Source organism: Aulonocara stuartgranti (assembly GCF_965226115.1).
Source record: "Aulonocara stuartgranti genome assembly, chromosome: 3".
NCBI classification, from domain to species: domain Eukaryota; kingdom Metazoa; phylum Chordata; class Actinopteri; order Cichliformes; family Cichlidae; genus Aulonocara; species Aulonocara stuartgranti.
In genome coordinates, this window is record NC_138941.1 from 69,145,281 (window position 1) to 69,160,304 (window position 15,024).

Below are 15,024 nucleotides of genomic sequence, written 5' to 3' on the forward strand. Positions count from 1 at the left end.
ACAGTATCGAACGCTGCACTGAGGTCTAGCAGGACAAGCACAGAGATGAGTCCACTGTCAGAGGCTATAAGAAGATCATTTGTAACCTTCACTAAAGCTGTTTCTGTGCTGTGATGAGCTCTGAAACCTGACTGAAACTCTTCAAATAAACCATTCCTCACCAGATGATCTGTTAGCTGTTTGACAACTACTCTTTCAAGGATTTTTGATATGAAAGGAAGGTTGGAGATTGGCCTATAATTAGCTAAGATTGCTGGGTCTAGAGATGGCTTTTTGAGTAAAGGTTTAACTACAGCCAGCTTGAAGGCCTGTGGTACATAGCTGATTATTAGAGGTAGGTTGATCATATTTAAGATCGAATAATTAATTTACCAGCTGGAGAACCAAAGGTCCAACTGTAGGTAACACCTCCTATAAGAGTCGAGGAGGGACAGCATCATTTGGAGACCCTGCAGGCTTAAAACGATCAACAGTTTCCTTTAACCGTTTAAAGCCGGTCGGAGCGGGCACGCTCCGTTTTGCATAACTATTTTTAAATCTCGGTAGCACTGGAACCATGAAAGCTAGCGCAATAATTTTTTTTGCATATGAAACCGGAGGAGTTGTACTTACATCTTATGCCATCAGCTTGTCCTCGGTCACAGTTTCCTTCCACATAAAGCTTTGCAAAAATTGCATAAAAAGCACTTGCAGCAACAAAAACATAATATTCCAGAAACAGGCTTTGCCGATCCGATCAGCTTTTCGTAACACTTCCTACGTCCATCAGCGCGAACTATCACATATGCGCCATGACCTGCCCAAAACCGGAAGTGACGTCATTTTCACAGAAATTTAGTTCTTTACCATCAGGGCCTTGTAAGCCTATACTGGTGTTTTTAAAAGTTATGTTTGACTTTATGACTTTCTGTGTCGTTTCTGGGATGCTTAGGATACATATTGCACTGCTGGAAATAGTTTATTTTGATGCATATGCTATTTATTTTTGCAAATTTGCATTATAATACTTATTTTCGGTTTTTTTGGGGTTTTTTTTTTTGCAGTATATAAAAATTGGTGAATATCAAAAATAAAAATATGAAGACACTCATAGTCTTCATAGACAACTCTGTCGTTCAGCCACTAATTGGTGCTGCTCGGGTCAAAGTTGGGGCTGTATCAAGACACGAGGACTAAACCCCAATTCAACCAGACCCAGAACTGATCTGGAATTAAAACTGGACTGCAACAGTTTAAAATCAGGACTACTTAGGATTTAACCAAGACAGAACCAGAATCAGAACTAGATGATAGTAGCACTAAAAATCATCATAGACCTGCACTGCACCTTTTTTTAAATTCTACCAAAGTCCACTATTTAGATTGAGAAAAGTTTATATAATTATTTAGCCTTGTTGTGCAAACAAGCCTGCAGAACGTAATAAATATAGAATTTGAAAAATAACAAACCTAAAAAGAAACACTAGGTATGAGATACATGAGTACCTATGATACGGTGATACTTTTGGTAAACAACCATGTGACTACCATGTGTGTCTCACCTGCTCTTGTTCATCTCTCTCCCTCTCTGTTTCTCTCTCTCTCTCGCTGTTCCTCTCTCTCCCTCTTTGTTCTGACAATCAAGCCAAACACCAACATCATCAAATATACAGTTGAAACCAGATATTTACATACTCTTCAGATAGGAGAGGAGAGATGCATCAGTACAAACTGTTTCATCCTTTAAACCTAAACTCTGTGAACAGTTGACTGTTCGATGTGCTAAAGAACAGAAAACATTATTTCCCATCAGACCATGAGCAACATTCAGGCATGTAACACAGTAACACTTTTATTTTTTACATATTCAGTAGAAAGAGTTAGCTGTGTGCACTATAAAAATTTAAGAAGCGTAATTCATTTCTGCTTGGTTTCACATAAACTGTATTATTAAGGAACAATAAGTGGGGCTCACCTCAAAATAATCAGTATAAGATCTGACTGGAGAGTTTTAGGCCAGAGCCAAACTGTTGGAACTGAAATAACAACTTTGAGCGGATCAGAGACTTGTTTTGATAACATCTCCCCCTAAAACAATAAACTGTCCTCACTATCACAACCACAGCATGAACAAGACAGGATTCTGTGGTAGATTTTGTGCAATTTGTAGTAAATTGTGCACCACAGACTTTGTAATTTACATTTGTGTCACTCATTTAAATCTTCTTCTCCTGAAAGTGAAACTCTTACAAACACATTTGTCATAACTTCAGTCACAAACTGACACTGAGTCTCTTCAGTAAATCCAGCAGCTTTTTAACATCAAAAGATGTCTTTGAGCTGCTGCAGATGTTAGTAAATCTGACCCTAAAGGTTCCTTCTTCTTTAAAATTTTCTTCAAAACTTTGTAATGAAAGGATATTTTTAACAGGCTGTTCTCGGGGTTAAAACACATTGTGACGAAGTAAGAGTTTGTTTTGTAGTCCATCTTCTGCACAATGTAGTTTCAACGGGCGGACATCCGGTGTCACATCGCTCCTCTCTTTCCCTGAGTCCTTAGCAAATCTCCTTCCCACGATTTTCATCGAGGCCAAGGAAAAGAATTTAGGAAAAGGAGATAGGCGCTACTTTTGAAATAACACCCCACGTGGTTACCTTGTGACGCTGAGTCACGTGACCTCGCAGCAACAAATCACAGCAGAGCCGGAAAAGGGGACGGAGCAAAGTGTCTGTGCAGGAGAGGAGTCGAGCAGAGAGAGCTGCTTTTTTATGAAACGGGAGTAAAGTAGTGAACTTACAGGAACATATACCACTACCAACGTTTGGATCGATGTCTGCATCGATCTGCACACCCTTGTGTCCTGGATTGTAGCTGTAATCAACGGGAACCACGTGGGTCTCTGCTCCCTGATCTGTTTCCTGTGTTTGGAAAGAGTTCCAGCTTCATCACGGAGTTTCTCTCGGTTTGTGGGCTCATCTAAAGGTAAGCACCGAGCTAACTTTAATGCGGGTTCAGTTTATGTTGAGTTTAGCTCTTTTCAGAATAATAGATTGCTTGGGATACACTGGAGTTAGACAGACTGTAGAGTTTGTGATTGCTTGCAACATTATGAAATGGCGGTTGCTAGGGGGTAAGAATACATATCGTTAGCTTCATAGCATAAGTGCCTAAGTCATTGACTTAGTCAAATGACTTAGGCAATTATGCTATGAAGCTAACGATATAGAAAAATAGTCTTGGAGTATGAACAAAAGGATGGAGTGCAGGGCAGGAGAACAGCCAACCCCAGGACAGGAAGCCACAGTTACAAGCCTGGGGGAGGGAAATCAGCCGTTAGAATAGGATTTCATAGGATAATCTCCAGATGCATCTGTATTTTATTGTCTTCCAGCGCAAATAAAGACGTCTGATAAAATAAAGACACTGTTTAGTCTTAATGTTTATTACGTATTATACACAAATGCAATAAGCAGCAGGTGCTATAGGCATCTGGAAGCACCTGTATATACAATTCTAACATGTGATTACTAGGACTCCCAGGCTTCTACCGTTCTACCTTTAAAAGCTAAGCTTTAGCTTCAGCCAAGTGGAAGCTAAATTGGCTAGTCATTCATATGTAAATTAGGTTGTTACCTAGGAATTCTGGAGGGAGGGGAGTGGGGGTGTGTGAATGAGGGGGTGGGGGAGCTGCTAAAAGCTGTGAACTTCCTTTTGTGTTTCATCTTGAAGCATTCTCAATCATCAAGAATGGACTATTCAACATGCACAACAAACGGAGCATGTTCATTGGTTCATGGACCTCCCTGAACTAATGGCATTTATTGCAATTGTCATCTTGCGGGGGGTTTACAGGGTTCCATCTGTAAATGACTGCTGGTCAGCAAACCTGGGAAACACACAGATAATTGGAACTATGGCACGAAGCCGCTTCCAAGATATGATGCAACACCTACGCTTTGATGACAAGGGGATGACCACCCGCTGTGATCGAGCAAAGACTGATAAGTTCAGTCTGATAAGAACCAGATATTTATGTATTCTTCAGATAAAAACAGATACACTTTTTAATTGTAACATCAAATCAGACTAAATTTCTTTAGATTGATGAATATAAAAAAACACATTTGTTAACTTTAAGAGTAAAGACAGAAACTATCTGTATTTCTTAATTGCAAATGGCACCAAATTGTATTCAAAATTGAGCCACACTTATGGAGCTCCACAATCCTTTTCCTGGTGTTTTGGTTGACATCTCTTGATTTTCCCATTTCAAAGAAACAGGCTCTGTGTTTTGCCTTATATGCATCCACAGCTGTTCCACCAATTTACTCACATGGACTCTACTAACCTATCAGAAGCTTCTTCAGCTCAGAATGGAATCGTCTGCAGTTTTCTTATTAATTAACAATAAACTTAGTGTATATGTACTCCTAAATTTGATGAAAGTGATAAAAATAGAAGCTCTGTCTCTCTTTATTCTGACATTTAATTAATTCAAAATATATTTCAATATTTATTTATCCAAAACAAAACAAGTTTACTCTAAATTGATGTTGTACAGTAAAAAAATGTTCTTCTGTTTTCCACAAAGTGTATGTAAATATCTGGTTTAAACTGTGAATATACTGCTGTGTATTGAAGTTCCTCTTGTTTTGCATAGATATACTGAACAACATACAAAGCATAATATATAAAATACTACCAGAGTTTTTTCTTTGAAAGAAGCCCCTTATATCCATTCTTATATTTCAGTACATAACTGAAACCGATTTATTTAGCCGTGGAGGGTAACAACTGAAAAAATGAAATAAACACACATGTAAGCTAAGACTCTCTAAAGAAACAGCATTGTTGTTGATCGTCTTTTCATTTCGCCATTTGTTGATTCACTTGAAGAGCAAGTAACGTAATATGGGTCAAGCGATCAGTTTGATATCAATCTTTCGTGATACACCGTCATATTTACATTATTTGTACAGTACGAATGATTTGCTTTGGTACCTGGTTGAACTTTAGTTCTCCTCTGTCTGGTTGGCTGCGTTTCTCCATCAGCTCACTCACATCACAGGCTGCAGCTCCCCCCATGCGTGTCAGTGTCTGAGCTCAGATCATACCAATATTAGGAGGATTTATGCACAGTCGTAAATTCCCACAGTGTGGGCTATGTGCTTCGAATATTGTGTGACATAAATAAATAATAAAGCTAAAGACATAAATAAAGCTAAAATACAAAGGTTTGGACACCGGTTTGTAGGGATGGGTATCGAAAACCAGTTCTTGTTGAGAACCGGGTTCCCACTGTTTCAATTCCTTGGAATTGTTTGCCATTTTTGCAAACGATTCCCTTATCGATTCCAGTCGCCCCGAATGACGTCACCACGTTGCGGAGCGTCATTTACCTGGCAGGAAACACGGCGCGTAAGCGGCTCAAACGCTCAAAAGTTTGGTTATACTTTATGAGAACAGATGACAACAGGGAAACTTGCAGTACTTGAAAAGTAGATATTTCATTTAAGGGAGGAAACACTGCAAATATGCAAAAGCATTTGCTCACAAAACACGCGATGACCTTAAATGAATGTCGTGTTTTTAATTCCGCTCCGGACTCGTGAATCTCAACCCAGCAGCAGCAGTAACGTTTGCACGTCCTCTTCCGTTAATGCGGCAGGTAAATAATCAACTAACAGTGCATATTACACTCAACAAAAATATAAACGCAACACCTTTGTTACTGCTCCCATTCCCCATGGGATGGACGTAGAGACCTAAAATTCATTCCAGATACACAATATAACCATCCCTCCCAAACAGTGGTCACAAATCAGTCCAAATGTGTGGTAGTGGGCACATCTGCTATATTGAGATAATCCATCCCACCTCACAGGTGTGCCACATCAGGATGCTGATCTGACATCATGAGTAGTGCACAGGTGTACCTCAGACTGCCCACAACAAAAGGCCACCCTGGAATGTGCAGTTTTGTCTCACAGCAAAATGCCACAGATGCCACAAGCAATGAGGGAGCGTGCAATTGGCATGCTGACAGCAGGAATGTCAACCAGATCTGTCGCCCGTGCATTGAATGTTCATTTCTCAACCATAAGCCGTCTCCACAGGCGTTTCAGAGAATATGGCAGCACATCTAACCAGCCTCACAACCGCAGACCTCGTGTAACCACACCAGCCCAGGACCTCCACATCCAGCAGGTTCACCTCCAAGATCGTCTGAGACCAGCCACCCAGACAGCTGCTGGAACAATTGGTTTGCACAACCAAACAATTTCTGCACAAACTGTCAGAAACCGTCTCAGGGACGCTCAACTGCATGCCCGTCGTCCTCATCGGGGTCTTGACCTGACTCCAGCTCGTCGCCGTAACAGACTTGTGTGGGCAAATGCTCACATTCGATGGCGTCTGGCACGTTGGAGAGGTGTGCGCTTCACGGATGAATCATGGTTCACATTGTTCAGGGCAGATGGCAGCTGAGAATGTCCCAGTTCTTGCATGGCCAGCATACTCACCGGACATGTCACCCATTGAGCATGTTCGGGATGTGCTTGACCGGCGTATACGACAGCGTGTACCAGTTCCCACGAATATCCAACAACCTCGCACAGCCATTGAAGTGGAGTGGACCAACATTCCACAATTGACAATCTGATATACTCCATGCGACGATGTGTTGCACTGCATGAGGCAAATGGTGGTCACACCAGATACTGACCGGTTCTGGGTCCCCAGACCCCCAATAGCGCAAAAAACTGCACATTCCAGGGTGGCCTTTTGTTGTGGGCAGTCTGAGGTACACCTGTGCACTACTCATGATGTCAGATCAGCATCCTGATGTGGCACACCTGTGAGGTGGGATGGATTATCTCAATATAGCAGATGTGCCCACTACCACACATTTGGATTGATTTGTGACCACTGTTTGGGGGGGATGGTTATATTGTGTATCTGGAATGAATTTTAGGTCTCTACGTCCATCCCATGGGGAATGGGAGCAGTAACAAAGGTGTTGCGTTTATATATTTGTTGAGTGTATGTTAGCGCGATCTGTCTTATTACAAAACCTGACATTACTGTGCATTTAGGTGATCATGATGAGAGAGACAGAGTCTGTCTGGCTCAGATGCTGGCAGTTCTTGCTGCAGTCTACCGGTAGCGTCTCCTTTCAGGCCAGGATAGACTAATGTCACCGAGCAGAGACTAAGTTTGTGGTAAAAGGCTGCCACAGCAGATGCCCCCGATTTTCGGTAAGTGAATGTGTTTAATTGTAGGCAGGGACATTACTGGATATTCTTGTGTAATTGCTACAGAATAATTTATGTTATACTTTGTTATTGCTACAGAAGAATATTTATTTTATTATTTTACATTTACAATTTTTTTTCCTGGGGACCCTGTGACACCCCATTGAAGAGCCGTAGGCTGGATCTCTTAAGATCTCACTGCTGGGTTTGTAAGGCCATGTTACTTGTAAATTTCTATCTTGTTCAAAGAGAAGATATAAAACAAAGTTCTAAGCTTAGTGTTCTCCTTTTTAAAAAAGAATCGATAAGAGAATCGATAAAGAATCGAATCGTTAAACAGAATCGAAAATGGAATCAGAATCGTGAAAATCTTATCAATACCCATCCCTACCGGTTTGCATGTTTCCCTACTGTAGGGGTCTCTGCAAGCATACTCTGAGAGGGTACAAGATGACAACTTTGGAATTCTACTAGAAACAGTCGATCATATTTGTTTGTCAAAGCTGAATTCAGGGCAAACTACGCTAAATTAGCATTTTTAGCTAACACCTACAATAAGATTAAAGGTACTGTATGGCTATCATTTGTTAACATGACGCTTGTTCCTATACATGTAATACATTTATTAGTAACCTGAGAGTTTATCCGCTGGTCATTCGACATGACAAATGACTTCTGAAGTCTTAATTCAGCTCAAGATGCTGTAGGTCTGCTAGCAAAACGTAGTTCTATTAATCTGCACTCGACTACTCTTGAACCGGAACCGGATTTAAGTCCCAAAAAACTGAATTTTGGAACTGAAATTGAATTGTAGAACTGAAACTGAATGGTGAGAAGTGAATCTGAAATTATTCGAAAGCTGAATTTTTAAAGGATAAAATGCGGTTTCAAAGAAAATTAATTCGTTTTCAAAATATAAAATTAAATTTCAATTTAGTGATGATCATTTTCAAACCAATAAATTGAATTTCAAATTAGGATAATTCATGTTCAGTATTTTAAAGCATTTATTCAAGTTACAATTCAGATTCAATCTGAGCAATTCAAATTCAAATTTAACTTATTCATATTCAGGTTCTGATGGCACAGATTTCTGCCCATAGAGGCTTCATTCAAGAAACACCAGGAAGACTGAAGCTCATGGCATTGATCAAGCGGAACTCATCATCTTCACCAGCAGCTCCCTCACTGGGAAATCTTCAGTACTCCTCATCTTCATGAACACTGTGATGGAGACTTTTGGTTTGTGTAACGTGTAACGTCATAAATACTCGGATACTCTCCAGAGTCTCCGGACATTTACAGATCAGCAGCTCTTTGAAACACCAAACAGGGCTATGTTAATGCTGATATATAGTGACACAGTTACATGGGTGATTAATCCTTTTGACTTTTTATCTTTGACTTCATCAATAAAACAGCTGCAGCTTTCACTGACAGCACATGTGGTACTTTAACCTTTGTACTGTTTTCATCAGTTAATTTTGCAGTTAACATGTGAACATGTTGGATGATCTGTCTGCTGTCATTGACTGGTGCTGAGGTCTGAACCTGAGGGCAGCTCCTGTAATCGCAAAGAGAACAGAACCATCGCAAACTGAATTATAAAGTCTATCTCTTAAATCTGAAATAAAGCTGATCCTTCTCTCCTCACACGCTCAGGATCTGAAGTTCTTCTCTTACATTTTTTCAGTTCTACAGTTTAATCCATAGTTACAGATTAATGAGGAGTTACTGAGGTACAAGCTTAAAAAAATAAAATAAAGTTGGTGTTACTGTCTTTACACATGTGGAGACTGAATGCACATATTTAATAATCAGCTCTGCGCAGGAGCTGAATCAGAGTGCAGCCTGTTGCTTTTACAGTATAACACTTGTAATGAAAGTACAGTAACGATAATTAGTGACAGAGCAGCCCGGGACGGCAAATTTGCTCAAACTATATAAAAGGTAGTCCCACTCCACCCGGTGGAATGGCCTTCTCAGCATCAAGTGACAGTAGGGCTTCAGGTGTAATCCTTTGAGGGAAGGTCATGAATTATGCTTAAGATGCGTCTAATGTTGAAGAAAGAGTGTCTGCCCTTGATAAAGCCGGTTTGGTCTGTGGAGATGATTGTTAGTAACACGACCTCTAAGCGCTGTGAAAAAATCTTTGCAAGAATTTTTGCATTGGTGTTTAGCAGTGAAATCGTCCAGTATGAGCTACATTGGAGAGGGTCTTTGTTCTTTTTAAGAATGAGTGGAAAAAAACCCTTCTCTCATAGTTGGAGGGAGAGTGCCAGATGAATAGGACTCCAAAAAGACTGACAGCAGAAGTGGTGCAAGTTCGTTAGAAAATGTCTTTAAAAATCCATCTGGTCCAGGGGACTTGCCACTTTGCATTCCACCAATCGCCATCATGACCTCCTGGATAGAGAGGTCCCTTTCGAGTTCAGTAACCAGTTTTGGGTCAACTGTGGTTATACTGAGGTAACTAAGGAAACTGTCCATAGCAGACTCATCTTGGCGTGATTCTGCGGTATATAAATAAGAGTAAAATTGTTGGAAGCAGGAGTTGATTTCTGCGTGGTCTGTATGCTTTAGGCCCTGTTCATCAGCTATTTCAGAGATGAACTGTTTGGATGACTTTTGACGTATTTGATGTGCTAAGACACTGCCAATTCCCTCCTCATAGAAAGTACGTCTAGACTTTAGGATAGGTTGCTCCACTTGCTTTGTTGAAAAAAGATCAAATTTCATTTTGAGGGTCTGACGTTCTTTAAGGGTGCTTTCCGATGGTGAGTGACTGTAGTTTATATCTAACCGCAAAATATCATATAATAGCTGTTTCAAGTGCTCAGTGTCAGCTTCTTTTCTTGCTGCTGAAAATGAGATAATTTGACCCCGAAGATAGGCTTTCAGTGACTCCCATATGACTGAAAAAGACATCCCAGGGGTCTGGTTTGGTTCAAGAAAGTCTCTAATCTCAGATTTTCTAAAATTCATGAATGCTTCATTAGAGAGTAAAAGAGGATTAAAACTCCAGGGGCAGTATATGCGATTGGCACCAGGGATGTGCATTCTCATCACTAGGGGAGCATGGTCTGAAATAACAATAGATTGATAATTGCAAGTTTCAACCAGTGGAAGAGCACGTTTATCAATAAAAGAAAAAAATCTATCCGAGAGAATGTTTTGTGGACAGGAGAGTAGTAGCAGTATGCCCTTGATGAAAGGTTATGAAAACGCCAAAAGGCAACAACGCCGTGGGATTGGAAAAAGCATGTAATAATTTCTGTGGGTTTTGATTTAGGAGTATCCTTATTAGATCATTGGTCTAGGCTAGAAAGCACAGCTAAGATGAGATTGTGTGTTATCATACAGTGGGGCAAAAAAGTATTTAGTCAGCCACCGATTGTGCAAGTTCCCCCACCTAAAATGATGACAGAGGTCAGTAATTTGCACCAGAGGTACACTTCAACTGTGAGAGACAGAATGTGAAAAAAAAATCCATGAATTCACATGGTAGGATTTGTAAAGAATTTATTCCTAAATCAGGGTGGAAAATAAGTATTTGGTCACCTCAAACATGGAAAATCTCTGGCTCTCACAGACCTGTAACGTCTTCTGTAAGACGCTTTTCTGTCCCCCACTCGTTACCTGTATGAATGGCACCTGTTTGAACTCATCATCTGTATAAAAGACACCTGTCCACAGCCTCAAACAGTCAGACTCCAAACTCCGCCATGGCCAAGACCAAAGAGCTTTCGAAGGACACCAGGAAAAGTATTGTAGACCTGCACCAGACTGGGAAGAGTGAATCTACAATAGGCAAGCAGCTTGGTGTGAAAAAATCAACTGTGGGAGCAATCATCAGAAAATGGAAGACATACAAGACCACTGATAATGTCCCACGATCTGGGGCTCCACGCAAGATCTCATCCCGTGGGGTCAAAATGATCATGAGAACGGTGAGCAAAGATCACAGAATCACACGGGGGGACCTGGTGAATGACCTGCAGAGAGCTGGGACCAAAGTAACAAAGGTCACCATCAGTAACACACTACAACGGCAGGGAATCAAATCCCGCAGTGCCAGACGTGTTCCTCTGCTGAAGCCAGTGCATGTCCAGGCCCGTCTGAAGTTTGCCAGAGAGCACATGGATGATACAGCAGAGGATTGGGAGAATGTCATGTGGTCAGATGAAACCAAAGTAGAACTTTTTGGTATAAACTCAACTCGTCGTGTTTGGAGGACGAAGAATACTGAGTTGCATCCCAAGAACACCATACCTACTGTGAAGCATGGGGGTGGAAACATCATGCTATGGGGCTGTTTTTCTGCCAAGGGGACAGGATGACTGATCCGTGTTAAGGACAGAATGAATGGGGCCATGTATCGTGAGATTTTGAGCCAAAACCTCCATCCATCAGTGAGAACTTTGAAGATGAAACGAGGCTGGGTCTTCCAACATGACAATGATCCAAAACACACCGCCCGGGCAACAAAGGAGTGGCTCCGTAAGAAGCATTTGAAAGCCCTGGAGTGGCCTAGCCAGTCTCCAGACCTCAACCCCATAGAAAATCTGTGGCGGGAGTTGAAAGTCCGTGTTGCTCGGCGACAGCCCCAAAACATCACTGCTCTCGAGAAGATCTGCATGGAGGAATAGGCCAAAATACCAGCTACTGTGTGTGCAAACCTGGTAAAGACCTATAGTAAACGTTTGACCTCTGTTATTGCCAACAAAGGTTATGTTACAAAGTATTGAGTTGTATTTTTGTTATTGACCAAATACTTATTTTCCACCCTGATTTACAAATAAATTCTTTACAAATCCTACCATGTGAATTCATGGATTTTTTTTTTTTTTTTCACATTCTGTCTCTCACAGTTGAAGTGTACCTCTGGTGCAAATTACTGACCTCTGTCATCATTTTAGGTGGGGGAACTTGCACAATTGGTGGCTGACTAAATACTTTTTTGCCCCACTGTATCTGTAATTTTTGAGAGTAAATTGACAAAGAAGTTTTCATCATCCCAGTTCGGAGCATAAATGCTGGCTAAAATTAGTCTGAGTCCATAAAGTTGGCCAGCAACAATAATATAACGGCCCATGGGATCAAATAAAATGCTTGATACAGCAAAAGGGATGCTTTTACCAATAAGGATATCCAATCCTCTTCAGAGTTAAAGTTGGAATGGAATGTTTGGCCAACCCAACTATTCTTCAGTCTATGTTGGTCTGCTATACAAAGGTGATTCTCCTGCAGAAAAGATATGTCAGCGTTGAGATTTTTGAGGTGTATAAGCACCTTTTTGCGCTTAACAGGGTGATTCATAGACTTAACATCCCAGCTTACAAAGTTGGCTGAATAACCAGTACGCTTCGCGTGTTTGTTGACAGCAGCCATAGAGTTATCTAATCAGAGAACAACATTATGCATGAATATGCACCCCCAGACTCCGAAAGGAGAAAAAAAGAAGAAAGAAAGAAAATAGAAAAAATTCTGGCAGTATCCCAAACCCTGTCACCATGTAGAACCCGGTGACCCTGAATCCCCATCTGAACAAGACCACACATTGGAATGCTGGCATTGGGGAAACACTAGGACCAAGAAAAAAACAAAAGACAAGAAACAAAACTGGCAGCCGCCTGGCTATCACTCCGAATGAAATAACATAGCACCTTAATAAACACCTTAAGTAGTGCAAACGTCATTTATCCAGCCTTAACATGATGTGGTATTAACGAAGTAATTACGCTGTCCACTAGAGCTGGGTGATAGAACGATAACGATATCTATCGCGATATAACTTTTACTCGATAGAGAAAAAAAAAAAAAAAAAAAAAAGGTCAGCCAATCCAAATTAAGTAGCGCAGAGCCGAACCAATCACAGCCACAGGGTCACGTCGTGTGACTTGTTACCTACAGCACAAGTGCCAAGCCGCACATTGTGTATTTGTTTGGGAAGCAGCCAGCGACCGTAATGGAGGAAATGAGTGTGCCGACTAGAAAAATCAACCGAGCGTGTCCGAAGGTTACCGAAGAGAAAACAGATGATGGTTCCAATGCCGGAGAGATTGTCGAACGGAAGAGCCATAGAAGTTCCGTAGTGTGAAGGTATTTCGGCTATTTCAAGTCTGACAAAAAACAGAGTAGCGTGCACTGTAAGTTGTGCCGAAAGCAAGTCTGGAAATACAATAAACTGGTGCATGCGTCACACTGTGCGTCACGTTATTGTTTCGGTGAAATAAATTTCTACAATACTGTTACTGTTAATTCTACTCGCTGCAGTGTTTAAATGCTTACATATACACACAGTTACTGTCCCTCCACACATACGACTCAGTTCTGCTTCTATGCCCCAGCTTTGTTTACTTTTTCCCACCGAGGCTTCTAGACTTCTGATTGGCCAACATTTCTGCACGATTAGGAATCTAGCTCCACCTGCTGCTTTGGCATGTTCATAGCAGCGTTTTCCTTCATTTCTGCCTTTATGTGTGGACGGGATTATTTTTTAAAACGGAAAATTTCCGTTTTCAAAAATACCCGTGTACGTGTGGACATAGCCTCAGTCTCTGACTGGAAGCGCTAATTCGTCATTCAGCTTTTGTCAGACTAAAGTAACTGTTAAAACTGTTTGAAAAGCTCAGCTATACAACAAGGAGAGATTGATAATTTCCTTTTAGTTCTCAGTTTATTTGATATTGACAAAAGTTAGTCAGTTTTGTCTGTTCTTCTGTAAAACAAACTAAGACTTTAGAATTAATATTTTGTTTCTAAGTGGAATTGACAATTTAGTAGTCTGTTTCGTTTGTTCTATTTTGAAACTTAAATGCTTTAGCGGCTGCCTTTTGTGTAGTTTGCAATATTTGCCTTTATTTATCTGAAAAAGTCTCATGTTCCTTAAGTACATCTACCCTGTTGAACTTCATCCATCCATTCTCATCCGCTTAATGGATGAACTTATTATGGGAAATAAATATTTAAATAAAAACAAGCTGCTGATTATTTCACATTTTACTTGTGAGCAACGGCACATTTAAATCTTACAAATATAGTTATTTGGCTTATATCGTGATATATATCGTTATCGCCTGGAATGAAAAAAACATATCGTGATATGAAAAAAATCTTATATCGCCCAGCTCTACTGTCCACCAAACCATGTGTCTTGCGAAGCCCATCATCTGCGACTGGCTAGAAACAAGTCAGTCAGGAGGGGAACTTCACCCGGCAGTTTCACTTGGTAAGATGACGTTTTTCACGTACACCATTGCCTTCTCTGGATCCAGAAACTCCTTACTCTCGCCCCTAAAAGATATACGCAGTCTCTCTGGAAACATTCCGTAGCGGACATCTTGACGCCCTCGAAGCAGGTTCCTCACGTCCTTAAAAGCAGAGCAAGCTATGGCAATGCTCGCGGTGTAATCAGGAAAGATGGCCACAGGGTTCCCCTTGTGTTGCAACTGACCCCGCTCCCGGGCCTGCCGTAGCACATTGACGCAGTCTTGGTAATGGAGTTTGGCGATGATAACTTGAGGTTTCCCGTTAGATCTTCTGGGAGCAAGGTCTCTATGTGAGCAGTCCACCAGGATTTCTTCATCCAGTTGCAGAACATCTTTCAATAGAGTAGAAACTGAGCTGGTCGAGCTGGAACTGGCATCCTCCGCAACACCCACAATATGAATATTGCACCTCCGCATTCTTGACTCCATATCTCCATTCTTTTCTTTTAAGCAAGCAAGCTCAGTCTGTAATCCTGCAGCCGTCTCTTGGAGGCTGACAACCTTCTCCGACCATAATGAT

General features: G+C 41.1%; 1 protein-coding gene across 4 annotated transcripts in view; it reads left to right on the forward strand.

The window, feature by feature from the left end:
• The first annotated feature begins 2,690 nt into the window (after positions 1–2,690).
• Positions 2,691–15,024, forward strand: part of LOC309694075 (uncharacterized protein) — a 68,604-nt gene continuing 56,270 nt past the window's right edge. For all 4 annotated transcript variants that reach the window (XM_082513818.1, XM_082513820.1, XM_082513821.1 and 1 more), the window contains exon 1: positions 2,691–2,962. The gene's annotated coding sequence lies outside the window, so the exon portion shown is untranslated. The remainder of the gene's footprint in view (positions 2,963–15,024) is intronic.